General features: G+C 55.9%; 1 long non-coding RNA gene across 1 annotated transcript in view; it reads right to left on the bottom strand.

Annotated features, from left to right (window-relative positions):
- LOC118501796 overlaps positions 1–12,407 on the bottom strand; it is a 159,788-nt gene that overhangs the window by 85,973 nt on the left and 61,408 nt on the right. The window contains exon 2 of the long non-coding RNA XR_004904452.1: positions 9,962–10,323. This is a non-coding gene — a long non-coding RNA (uncharacterized LOC118501796). The remainder of the gene's footprint in view (positions 1–9,961; positions 10,324–12,407) is intronic.

The following is a 12,407-nucleotide window of genomic DNA, read 5'->3' as shown; positions in this document are numbered from 1 at the left end:
CTCTGAGCACAGGCCTGGAGCTGGGGAACTGTGGGGCGGGGCTGGAGTAAAGCTCACATCCCCATCACTTCCCAGAATCCTCTTCAACTGTAGTGCTTCGGTCAGAGCTTCTGCAAGCAAGCATGACCCAGCCCTCCCTCCTTCCCTCTCCGTCTCCCTCTCTCTCATCACTACGGGTGAGGCGGATGGCGCTTCCACCTATGACCCAAGGCCCCTCTCCTCAGACTCTAGCCAGCCAGGAAGCCAGCAGCCACGCTGAGATCCATCGCAAGAGTCCAGACCACGGGAATGTCTAGCCAGCGGTCCCACCATGGGTTAGAAACTGAACACAGAGCCCTAAAGGACAGATGGACGCAAGCGTGGACACAAGTGATGAGGACCAGCGCTCCAGGCCACCCATCGTCCTGACAACATGAAACCCAGAGCTCCCGAAACGACTGTGTGTAGAAGACTGAGATTTGGTCGTATTCCGGGGGGCTGGCTATAGGTCGCTGGACACAGTACCCAGAAGAAGAAAGGGAAAGGGCAAATTCCAAAAAGATGACGCAGCCACAAAAACCAAGGCAGAGAATGGTATGAGGGACGCACGGCCACGGCGCAAGTACAGTGGAATTTCCTCCTTAGTTCCGGGAAACTGTGGGACCCAGCCCCCGTGAGGGAGGCCGCTGGAGCCGCTGAATGAGGCTCTTGTTCGTGGTCGGGAGAGGAGGAGCTCAATGAGGAAGGAGCGGAGGAGTGCACACTGCTGCCTTGCTCCTCCTCAGCTACCCCCCCCCTCTGTCCCCCAACCCCCTTCACCATCTCCACATTTCCTTAGCTTGGAGAATCCAAAACCTGTAATCACTAAGGTGATGACGTAGAAAACAGGGTCTTTGGTGATTGCTTTGTGGAAAAATATAAAGATCCCACATTGTCTTTCTGCAGCCCAGGCTTCCTGACCTAAAATATGGACATCTCAGTCACTGTGTAATAAACCAGGAATCTGTCCACAAAACAATACAGTCTGAATTGCTTGTGGTTTATTTTTCCTTTCTGCCAGCCCTGCCCGCCCCTCCCCCCTCCCCCATGGCCACAGACCAACATGCGCCCAGCAAGCCAGTAGCGCTGGGGTATGACTTCCTGTCATCCCCCACTGTGCTGGCCACTGGATTATGACTTCCGGAGACACTGCAGGGGACCAAGGAATGTAAATATAGCCGATGAGTGTCATTTCCATCAGACTCAAAGACCCAGCCTCCCGCAGGCCCCCCCCCCCTGTCCATCTGGGCCCAGAGTCCTGGCAGTAAGTGCAATGGGTTTGGACATTTCTAGGGTAGGGAGCAGGCAGTCTGCAGAACATGGTCAGGAGTCCCGGGGAAGCCTGGAATCCTAGCTGAGACCTTACACACCTATCAGGTGAGAGAGTCAGATGGAGTTTACCCCTTGGGGTGCTGGGGGATTATTTAAGTGTCGGCATATGGTTGGCATGCAATAAAGAAAGAAATACACAGGCGCCATGCCATCAACAGCGCCCTGTGACATCCAACAGAACTGGAGCGAGACTGCAGCGTACCCCAGAAACATGAAGAAAGCACTGGCTCTTCCAGGAAGCATAACCAAGTCCCCGCTCTCCCCACCCCCACCTTGCCACTCTCATCACGACACCCAGGACATCAGATGTGTCCACAGCCACTTCTCACCCACTCATCCCACCAAAGGGTCCACTCAGCAGAGCCTGAATCTCCCCTAAATTCCCCTTTCACCAGTGCCTTTGTTGCTATCTAACCACTTATCATCCTCAGGAAGATGAGAAATGCCAGGGCTGTCTGAACTCAAAATGCAATGTTAGCTGGAAACCTCAAAGCCATGTGGAGGCATTTATCTTGGTGCTAACTAGAGAGCAAGCGAAACCCCAGGAATGGCCTAATTAACCCTGCAAGCAGCAGCTGGGCATTTTTTCTGGTCTCGCTCTCAAGCCTCTTGCAGGAAAGGCCGAACCCAGGTGGTCATTAGGTTGGTCCGTGAAGGCGGGGTGAGAAGGGCATCTGGCAGAAGGGCCCGGCCCATCCTGAGAGCCACGGCAAAGGGCTTGTGGGATGTCGGCCAGCTCCTGACCTTCTCTGGTCCATGGGAGGTCACTTGCACCGTGGTGCCAGGACGATGATGGCCAGGATTCACGGAATCCGTGGTGCGGGTTGGGTGCTGCGCTAAATGCTTCATTGGAGCATCTCCTTTAAACCTCGAAACCTCTCGCACGGAGGCCGTCTCAGTCTGCTGAGGCTGCTGTAACAAATACCAGTCACGGTGGCCTCAGACAGACATTTATTTCTCACGGTTCTGCACGCCGGGGTGCCAGCAGACCCTGTGCTTGGTGAGCGCCTGCTCCTTGGCTGGCAGACAAGCTGTGTCCTCCCTGTGGGCTGTCTCCTCCCTGTGTGCTCCTGGCCCTTCCCTTGCTGTGCGCACATGAAGGTCTCTGTCCTTCTCTGTACGAGGACACTCATCCCCATCCCCAGGGCCACTCTCACAGCCTCATCTCACCTAATGACCTCCCAAAGGCCCCACCTCCAAATCCCACTGCATGCAGGGTTACGGTTGTATTACCCAATACCGCTCTCAAGGGAGGCTGGCAACAGAAGGAGACTCGTCCCTGGGGGGTCTCCGTGCTGTATTGGGGGGTGGGGGGTTACTGTCAAACACAGCATTTGGACCAAGGTCTCTTCTGGCACCAGTGCCCGCGAAACCAGATTACCCAGGAAAGAAACCCGCAAACCCCCATATGACAGCCACAAGGCAAAGTACTGCCGACACCCCCTCCTCTTCTCTTCCCTTCCCTACGTCGCACCCAAGCTGCCCACGGCACCGACTCCGGCGTCCCTCCACCGTCCGTGGCCTCGCACACGCCCCGCACGCAGCTGGAGCCAAACACACACGTGACGACTGACGACACTTCACCGGCTGTCGAGCGGCTTCGCCATCCTGCTAGACGGGGTCTCGCAGGTGAGGTGAGAGCCCCTGCGGTCTGCCCAGGAGCTGGGCGGTCAGTGCTGAAAGCAGGAAAGTCCCTGACCACCCCAGACCTGCCGGTCCTCCTACTCACACTGTTACTGTCGTTGTTACAAAGGTTACTGGGGGAGGGGGGTGCTGCTCAGTGGAGGGTCACGGGCTTCTTTCAACACTCTCTATATATACATTCCCATTCATCCCGAATGTTCTCCAAAGTCCTCGTATTAGTGTTATCGTCAGGGAAAACACTCGCTTCAGAGAGAAAAGAGGCAATTTCAGAGTATAAACACAATTACTTTCCCCCTGCCAAACCCAGATTTTCCATGTCTAGTCTTATGTTTTTAAGACGAAAACAACTCTCAGGCTTGTGTTTGTTTGATGCCCTCTTAGGTTCTCTTGCTCCTCTCGGCTCCCCCCCAGCACCAGCCCTCTCCCGGTCACTCCCCCCGCAGGCCATCTGGCGCACGGCCCGCTGCCGACCCACCTGCTCCACTCTCTGGCTCCTGCGCTGCCGGCTTCGCTGGAAACCCCCACTCCTGGCCGAGACTGGCTTCTGCCGTGGTCATGGTGACTTTCCACCCCCCACCATGGGGACACGAGTGGCTGAGGTCCTCAGTAAGGGTGGGGCAGGATTCTACCCCAGCCCCAAGCTCTCGACCTGGCCCCCTCACCCGCATTCCCCCGCCATATGTTCCTCAGCTCTCTACACAGCACCAGCTCAGCCTCCTCCAGCTGCCCCACACTCCGCCCAGCAACGGTCCCTGGGACCTTCAGAACCAGCCTAGTGCCATCCGCCCACGCGGGCTCAGATGCTCCTGTTGACCCCTCACGGTTATCCTTCAGCATCCATTTCTCTGCCCCACGCCCACGGATTGTTCTCTCTGCTGACCAAGCGCTGCTTCAGCAGAGGGCCCCTCGACCCGGCTCCTTCTGCACCCTGCCTGACTCTGGTCCTGCCCTTGGTGCTTGCCTCACCAGCCCCCAGAATTCACCCCATTCAAGCATGCAATGAGCTGGTACTGGCACCAGCACTGCCCACCCAGCCTACAAATACAGCAGCCGGCATCACACCCCCACCTTCAAGTTCACAGGCTCACAGGGAGACACCTCAGTAGCCAGCTCATTCCAACCAGTCAGCAGTGTGGCAACCTCTGGCAAGACTGCAAGTGTGCGTGCATTCCCTGTGCACTCTGCCCCAGGGACGTGTGCAAGGAAGCTCACCCCGGCAGTGTTTACAACAGCAAAATCTTGGAAAACAACCCAAAATCCACCTCGAGGGGCATGAAGGAACAAACAGGGCAGTGGCATCACCCAGACTCAATGCACAATGAGCAGAGCCAGTGTCGTGGTCACCACACACCTCCGTTAGGTCACCTGCATCAGAATCTTTAAACACGCAAAACGGTGTAACAAGTGGCCTCCAAACAGATTTGTCATAAAGGTGCAAGACCATGACCTATTACAGCCCAAGTGCGGGGAAGCAGCACTTCTACGAAAGGAAGAAAGTGGAATGGGAGCATAGGGTTCACAGACTTCACTTTATCTTTTTTTTTTTTACTTTTAAATTTCTTCAGAAGCAATGATGCAAAGCCGACATGCCACATCCTTTAACATTTGTTAAATAAGGGTTAAATGACCCTTTGCAGCTTCTTGTTTTCCATTTCCGATCTCCACAATTTGCATTATGCAAAGAAATGACCCCAAAACCCGACCACAGCTTCTGCCGGCCCATCTGAATGGAGGACAGAGGAAAGCAGAGAGCTGGGAATGCTCACAGATGGCCCCGCGCTCTGCCACTGTACAGGAAGGCGGGCGCCTGCGTCTTGAACTTGCCTCAGCAGGCTGCTGCTGCCTGGCCTTAACCCTGGGCGGTGGGCTGGCCCCCATCCCCAGGCCCCCAGCACACTCCCTCACTGAGGAATTGCCGCAGCCATCCTGCCTGGCTCCTTGAAGCCAGCGCAGTCCAGCCCTCGGGCACTTTCCCAGAGGTGACTCATTTGGTCCTCTCAACGAGAGAGCGCGTGAGCGGCACCAGGCAAGGACCGCCATCTCATTGAAATATGAGCTGGGGCCTCAGAGAAGTCCCAGGAATTGCCTGAGCTGACTCAATCACAGGAAAACAGGAGAGTCACAAACGCAATGACTTGCAACTCTGACTTAGACGCAGGGTTTACTCTGTGTCAAGTTCAGAGGCCAGAACTCAAGACAGCCAGATTTCTTGCCTCAGTTAATTTTCACAACAACCTGGCTTCGCAGAAGAGTAAATAAAGGCCCAGAGAAGCCAAGCATCCTACCTAAGGTCACATAGCCAGGACACCCCGGATTTCCCCCCAACAACCTCTGGGGAACATTTCCTCAACAGGAAAATCCTTTTTCATGAAGAACACGAGCATCCTTTGGATATGCAACCGAGTCTGCAGGGCCCCAGGTGAGCTGAAAGCTGGGAGCTGGTCCCGCTAATGTTTATTTGTTTATGTCATCGGCCTCCAGCTAAACCCAGTCCAGAGCTTCTGAGTGACTCAGAAACCTCACCACCAGCAGCTGCTCTTTGGTTAGAGCCAGATAAGCCTCCAGGGGGAGGGTCAGGTCAGGGCAGTTCCTGGTAATCGGGGGAGCGGAGCCCCTCTCCTCACAACGCCCACCCCACTGGACGGATGGCATTGATGGTGACAGATAGAGGGGAGGGAAAGCCCCCTACCCCCGGCAACTGACCTGCAAAAGCACTTGGACAAGACAAAGAAAGGAGACAAAGCCTGCCCACCCCCTATGGCAGGAAATAACCGACTTCCCAGGGAGGAGACAGGTGAGACAGCACCCAGGACAGACAGAAGCACACACTCACACAGGCCTTTGCTGTGAACAGCCTTGGAGCCCTGGGCAGAGGGTGTACTTGAAACTGTATCAGGCCCCAAAAGCCCGGGATCTTTACCCAGCCCTGACGGAAGAGCCTCTTAGGTCCTAAGGTCAGAATAAATGAAAAAAGATTTGGTGTTTGTTTGTTGGTTGAAGGCAACTGGGTCTTCTTTCAAACCTCTCCCCCAGCCCTTTACTTGGCCCCTCCTTTGGAAAGCTGAGGGTCATCCCCCCGCTGGTTTCCAGGTTCTCCCCTTCTCCCAAGATGGCCTGCCTTGTCCGCCTGGGTTGTCCCCTGTGCCCCTCTCGGGTTAACCCGGCACCTCAGGGGAGAGGCTCAGACTCTCCCACCGTGGCCCGGGCTTCCGGCCACCACCCTGCCCCACTACCGAGAGTTCCGTGTGCAGAGTTGCCATAAATCTTCAATGGCTTCCAAGCTCACTGAGGGATAAAAGAGGGTTGGGGAAGGGTAGGAGGTCAAGCAGAGACCCTCCTGGAATCTGCTCCCTTCATTAACTTTGGAATTCCACGGGCCAGTGTTTTCTCAAGACTTCTGACACTCGGCACTCACCCGGGAGGAGGGGGCTGCCATCCCCACACCCTGGGGCTCCAGATGGAAAAGCAGGGCCTCGGCCTCCTGCGCGGAGGGAGGGAGGAGGCCAACAGCCACCAGCAGCCACAAGGCCCCCCAGGAGGGAACCGACACTTAGAGAGCATATAGTAGCTGGCCACACTAGGGGGGGACTGGAGATTCAGGAGCGTTATGATCCTGACTCTGTAGACAAAGCACACGCAGCTCCGAGAGGTTTAGGAACCGGCGCAAGGTCACCCAGCTACGAAACAGCAAAGCTTCAAAACATCAATGTGTTTTGCTCCTACAGGGGTCCCCGGGTCCCCTGGAGTTTGCACAGGGTCCCCATGAGAGGAGGGCTATGACTCAGTCTCCGGGCTGAGTCTGAAGACCGAGGGTCCTCGGTGATAGCCGTGTGGTCACTCCCTGGCCAGTGTTTATGGATGCCCAGATGTGCCTGGTTAACCTTCCGACCTGGCGAGGTGCATGCGCCCCATCCCCCTTTAAGTGTGCGGAGAAACAGGTCCAGAGAGACCCGGAAAGCTGCCAGGCTTGTCCCTGGAGAGAGCAGAGAGGCTGGTGTGCGTTCCAATCGGTCCGCCTTCGCCCTCCCACTCCGACTTAGCCCGGTACTCAGACTGCGTGATGATGAGGCTGTGCTCCGAAGGCCACACTCTTCCAACAATGGTGCCCCTGGGTAAGTGCCCCGGCGCTCCCACAAGAAGTGTCTCAAGGGAGAAGAGAAAATAAGCAGTTTCCCTGCCAAGGAGGGTAGAAAGGTCCAGAGGAAAAAGGGAACCTGCCTGGGGTCCCACAGCCCCTGGGGGCCAAGACGGGAGAAAGGGCTGTATCTCAAGGATCCAGGCAGGTTGGCCCAGTGGCTGTGGAAACAGAAGGAACTGTTTTCAAATCCTGCCTGTGTGCCCTGGGGAGACCTGCTTTGCCTCTCTGTGCTCCAGTTACTTCAACACTAAAAAAGAACCCCATGAAATAGTGCCTACCCTACCAGTCTGTTCTGGGCTCGGAACGGAAGGAATAATGTCTGCCAACTGCCCTGCACAGAAATCAGCTTAATAAACGGTGATTACTCCTCCCTCACCGTCCAGAGGGGGCGCCCGTGCAGACACGGGGCCGGCGCTCAGAGCAGGCAGAAAGGAGGGGGAGTGGGAGTCTCATTTCTCACTGTGCCTTCTGGTGCCCAAGCCCACCCTGGCCCTCCTGGGAGGAGCAGGAGATAACCAGGACCACCACAACGGGGTTGTTCTAGGGAGTAACCGATAACAGGAGAAAATCCAGGGCTGTGGGCCATGTGATAAGCGAGGGTGCAGCGGCCACAGTGGGAGTGAGGGGGGAGATGGCAAGAAGAGGTGCCGGAGCCCTGCAAAGGCAGAAGTGGAAGGGGCAGTGCTGGGCCTCGGTGTCCCCCATTCACTTGTCCAGCGAAGCTGCTCCCGACCCCAGGACAGGCCCGCCCAACCCTGCAGGCCCAGCTAAATGCACCAACCTTCCACAACTCCCCACACCCACAACAGCCCTGCTTGCACGGCTCCTCTCCCTGACCTGCTTAACCAAAGAGCAATGAGCATAGCGCCCACCACTCTGGGCTGCACATTGCCACTCACCCAAGGGCATGGGCTCCCGGATGACCAGGAGCCTCCAGGGCTGGACTGTGATGCCAACCCCACTGCATTCCCGGACCCAGCATGGTGCCTGCCCCCATCACCCAGTGGGGGACCGAAGTCTTATGAAAAGTCTGTCTCTCCAGGACAACAAGGAAGGCACCCAGTTCTAAGGGCCCCAAGAGCATCCCACAGCTAGCAGTACCCAACACACACTCACACATACAAACACACACACCCCCTTCTTGGCTTACTGCCCCGCCTTCTCTTGCATGAATAACCTTGGGAAAGTTACATGGCCTCCCAAAGCCTCAAAGTTCCCAACTGTAAAGTGGGCACACCATCATCCACCGAGTGGGACCGTCGGGCCAGTTTTACAGATGCTCCAAAGGAAAGTCTTCCCCTTTTGTCTGTCCTTTTCAGGGAAGCCACTGATAGGAAACCACAAAGAATGGTTCACTGTGATGCAATAAATAAGATGCCTACTATGTGTTTAGCCTGTGAGCAAGATAAACATGTTTCCCGACCTCAGAGAGATGACTTCTGAGCGTGGGGGAAAGACAAGAAACCAGAAACCTTGCACCAGCGAGTGTGCTCTCACAGCTCACCCAGGAGCTACGGGTTGAACACGGTGGGATAACCAGAGGGCCGTCATCTCCGTTAGGAGGTCAGGGAAAGGCCTTCTGAGCAATGCCACCCGCATGAGGGAACCTGGGGATCCAACTGAAGTTGACCTCCAGACCTCACCCCAAGTGTAGTCTTGGCAGCCCAGTGCCAGGTGGCCCCTGATGACCTGAAAGCCCTTGGACACTGGGTGTTTGAACTGCCACTCTCCTGTGGACAGCCCAACACCAAGGCAACATCCCTGGGAGCCACCAGCCTCGCAGCTGCCAAGTCAGGACACAGGGGGGCCAGTCCTCCTGCTTGTCAACAGCAGAACCATGCCGTAAGCCTTCACTGCCAAGTTCAGGTCCAGCTGTTCCCTCCCTCACCTGCTACTGAGCTGCCACTCAGCCTTCCCATGGGCTCCAAGGACTGTAGCCTTTGAGCAGCTGTCCATGCCAACTGGCAGTGCCCAGTCCAAAGTCCAGCACAGTCCAGCCCAGCCCCCCTGGCTCTGCTCAGAAAGGCTCTAAAGGCCCGAGTGACACCTACTCTCCCAGGAAGCTTTCCCCCAAGCAACAGTGAGCCCCCCACCATGTGCCCAGTGCCTGCTGAGTGCCAGGCCCGATTCGGGCTGTTGGCACGGTGAACCCCATGCTGTGATCCTCGACACCAGTCCTGGGAAGTATGACATTACTTTACTCTCATGGGATAGAAGAGGGCAAGGAGTCCTGCAGTCATTTCCCTGGAGTCACCCAGGAGGCACACCTGAGAGACTGAAACCCAGGTCCTTAGGCTCCAGAGCCACCCTGCTGCCATCTGTCTGTGTCTAACTCTAAGCACAGAGCCAAGGAATTGCCCCCTATGCCACCTTCCCTCCTTACTCTCTGGTGTCTCACTTCGCTAACGGTCCTGTCTCAGGTCACCCTTTCTGCAGCAGCAGACACTACGCGCCAGGCACCGGGCTCCGTCTCAGAGACACAGAGCCACGCAGAACAGGCCTTGGCCTTCGAGGCACTTGCAGCCCACGAGATGGAGGCAGACCCAAAACCCAGGAAAACCAATGAAGCTGCTGAATACAATGACACGCGTCACTAAAGGAAACAGTGGTGGCTCCCAGGGCGCACCTTCCTTTTTCCATCTGTCTCCCACAAGGGCTAGCACCAAGCCAGACACACACAGGGTTAGCTCATTAAATGCCAGCTCCTTTTGAGGGCCGGCCACATCAAGTGACCTGCCCTAGCCAGGCCAGAGTCACCTATAAAGCCCGAGCGCGTGCTTGGCAGGCACGTAGGAGCTGCGTGCATCTGAGACACGAGGCAGGACTTACGTTTCCTAGGGAGCCCCCATGGGGGTCTGGAAAGACCCAACCAAACATTCTTGTCCAAGGTAGGAGCTCAGCCTGCACAGGAAGCGGTGGTCCTCCTTCCCCCTTGAGCATCTGGGCTGCCGGAATCCACGAGGCACTCCGAGGGGGCCTTCCTTCCCACCACCTTCAGCATCCAGAAACGTGCCAGGTATGCGTAATTCCAGGGAAGGTTCCTCCACCGGCGTGATTCCCCAGGCAGCTGAATATCATTGTAAATCCACACGGCTCAGGAAATCCTTGAACGAAGCTCCATGCAGTGGACAGGGATGGCCATCATTCAGGAAGGGTGTCCTTTTCATTCCTTTCTGGTCACAAGGTCAGGCCTGGGCATGAGAAAAAAAAATCTCGTTATAATCACGAACCCAGAGCAGTAGCTGGTCATTCTCCTTTCTTTATATTTGTCCCTAATATACCTAGAGGGGAGCTCTCTAACAATGACACCCTATAGCTCTGATCCCCAAATGGAGGAGGTAAGGCGGCAGACCAAGGACCTCCGGGGCAATGTCACCTCCATGGGCACCAGCTTTCTCAGAAGGGGACCTTTCTACTGCACGGGGCTCCTCAGAACTACCCTGGCAGGACAGAGGGGGCTGAGGGACGTCCATTATAACGATGAGGAAAGTTCCAGAAAGCTCAGATGACTGGCTTAGGGACTTAAGAGCTCAGCCAGACCTGCCACAGAGCTCTGCAGGGCTGAGAGGTCCAGACAGTGAGCGGAGGGGGTGTGGGGTCAGCTGGTAGGAAGTCATTCTTTGTTTTGTTTCTGTTTCAAGACTGCCACAAAGCGCTGGCCCTGGCGCGGCTCCAAGCCTTGTCCTGCACTGAGAGGTTGCTCAGGGCGGGCCTGGGGCCTGTTCCCTTTTTCATTCATCCATCCGTTCATTCATCCAGCAACGACTGAGCGCCTACTAGGTACTATTCAGCTCTGTCGAGGTACTTTGGCTTCCCAACCCAGGGCACTACAATTATTACAGGGATAACTGAAGAACAAGTGGACCCACCAGGCACAGGCTGGAGGCCTACCAGTCATCACCATCCACCTGCTGATGACAATACCTGCCCTTCTCGGAGTGCCTGTGACTCGCCCTGCTAAGCGTCCTGGCCACCATCGGACACAAACTCCGAGTTCCACTTGCCTATTTTCCAGGTGAGGGAACGGGGCACAGACAGCTCACTTCCTGGCTCCCAACCAGTCATAGCAGAGCTGGAATCTGAGGCCGGTCTGCCTCCCGAGTCTGCGCCCCAATCCGCCCGCCTCCTTACCAGTGAGAGACGCCTGCCCCGGACTCGGAACCTAAACCTTATAACCAGGCATTGCACACGCACAGAATCCTCACTCAGTCTTCACAACACCCCTAGGTATTAGAAACTCTCCTTACCCCAGTTTTAGAGAGGAGGAACAGGAGACCCAGACAAGGTCAGCAAGTTGCCTGAGATCACCCAGCAAGAAAATCACAGAACAGAATTGGAAATCGGGCGGTCTAGCCCCAAAGCCTATGAGCTCGACCATTACACCAACTGTCGTCAATAGCGATTTGCTGCGATAACAAATTTTCAAATACTCGGTGGGATAAAACACCACAAATGTGTGACCCTACAGTCCTGGAGGTCAGGAAGCCGACACAGCTCTTACTGAGCTAAAATCGAGGTGCCGGCCGGCCTGTTCCCTCTGGAGGCTCCGAGAGAAACCGTTCCCTTGCCTTTTCCAGCTTCCAGAGGCTGCTCTCGGATGCCTCAGCTTGGGCCCCTTCCTCCACCTTCAAATACAGCAACACAGCATCTCTCTGACCCGCCTCCACCCTCACGTCTCCTTCAGGAACCTTCTGCCTCCCTCCTCCACCGCTGAGAACCTCTGTGACCCCCTTGGGCCCACCCAGATGACCCAAAATAACCTCTCACCTCAGAGACAGGAACCTGAACCATGTCTGCAAATTCCCCTTACACAGGTAAGATAACCTGCTCGCAGGGGCTGGCCACCAGGACAGGCACATCTTTGGGAGCCCCTTGTTCATGGCAGCCACCCCAGGGGTCACAGGGTGGGCTCCCCTTACCCCAAGTAAGCCCACCTGACATAGCTCTTAGGCCCAAGAGAAGACGAGTTCAAAAGCAAGCTTACATGTTTAACATCAGCTCTAAGAGAAAGGTACAGCGTACGGGTTCAAACGTTCAAGTTTGAGGTCAAACTACCACATTTACTAGCCAGGTTCCTCTGGGGAAAATACGTCTTAGCTTCCTCAACTGTAGAATGGGGGCAAATCGAATCTACTGCACAAAACGGCTGTGAGGTCACGGAATATAATCAACACAGAGCCCTGGGCATGTTGTGGGACACAGACTCGGAGCTCGAGTAGCCATCTGCAGCCCCAGCAGCACACACCAGGAGCCACCAGGCCAGGACGGCCTCACT

The sequence above is a fragment of the Phyllostomus discolor genome, chromosome 7 (genome assembly GCF_004126475.2).
Source record: "Phyllostomus discolor isolate MPI-MPIP mPhyDis1 chromosome 7, mPhyDis1.pri.v3, whole genome shotgun sequence".
Lineage (NCBI taxonomy): Eukaryota > Metazoa > Chordata > Mammalia > Chiroptera > Phyllostomidae > Phyllostomus > Phyllostomus discolor.
Note: the sequence above shows the minus strand (reverse complement) of the source record. Positions and strands in the feature narration are given on the sequence as shown.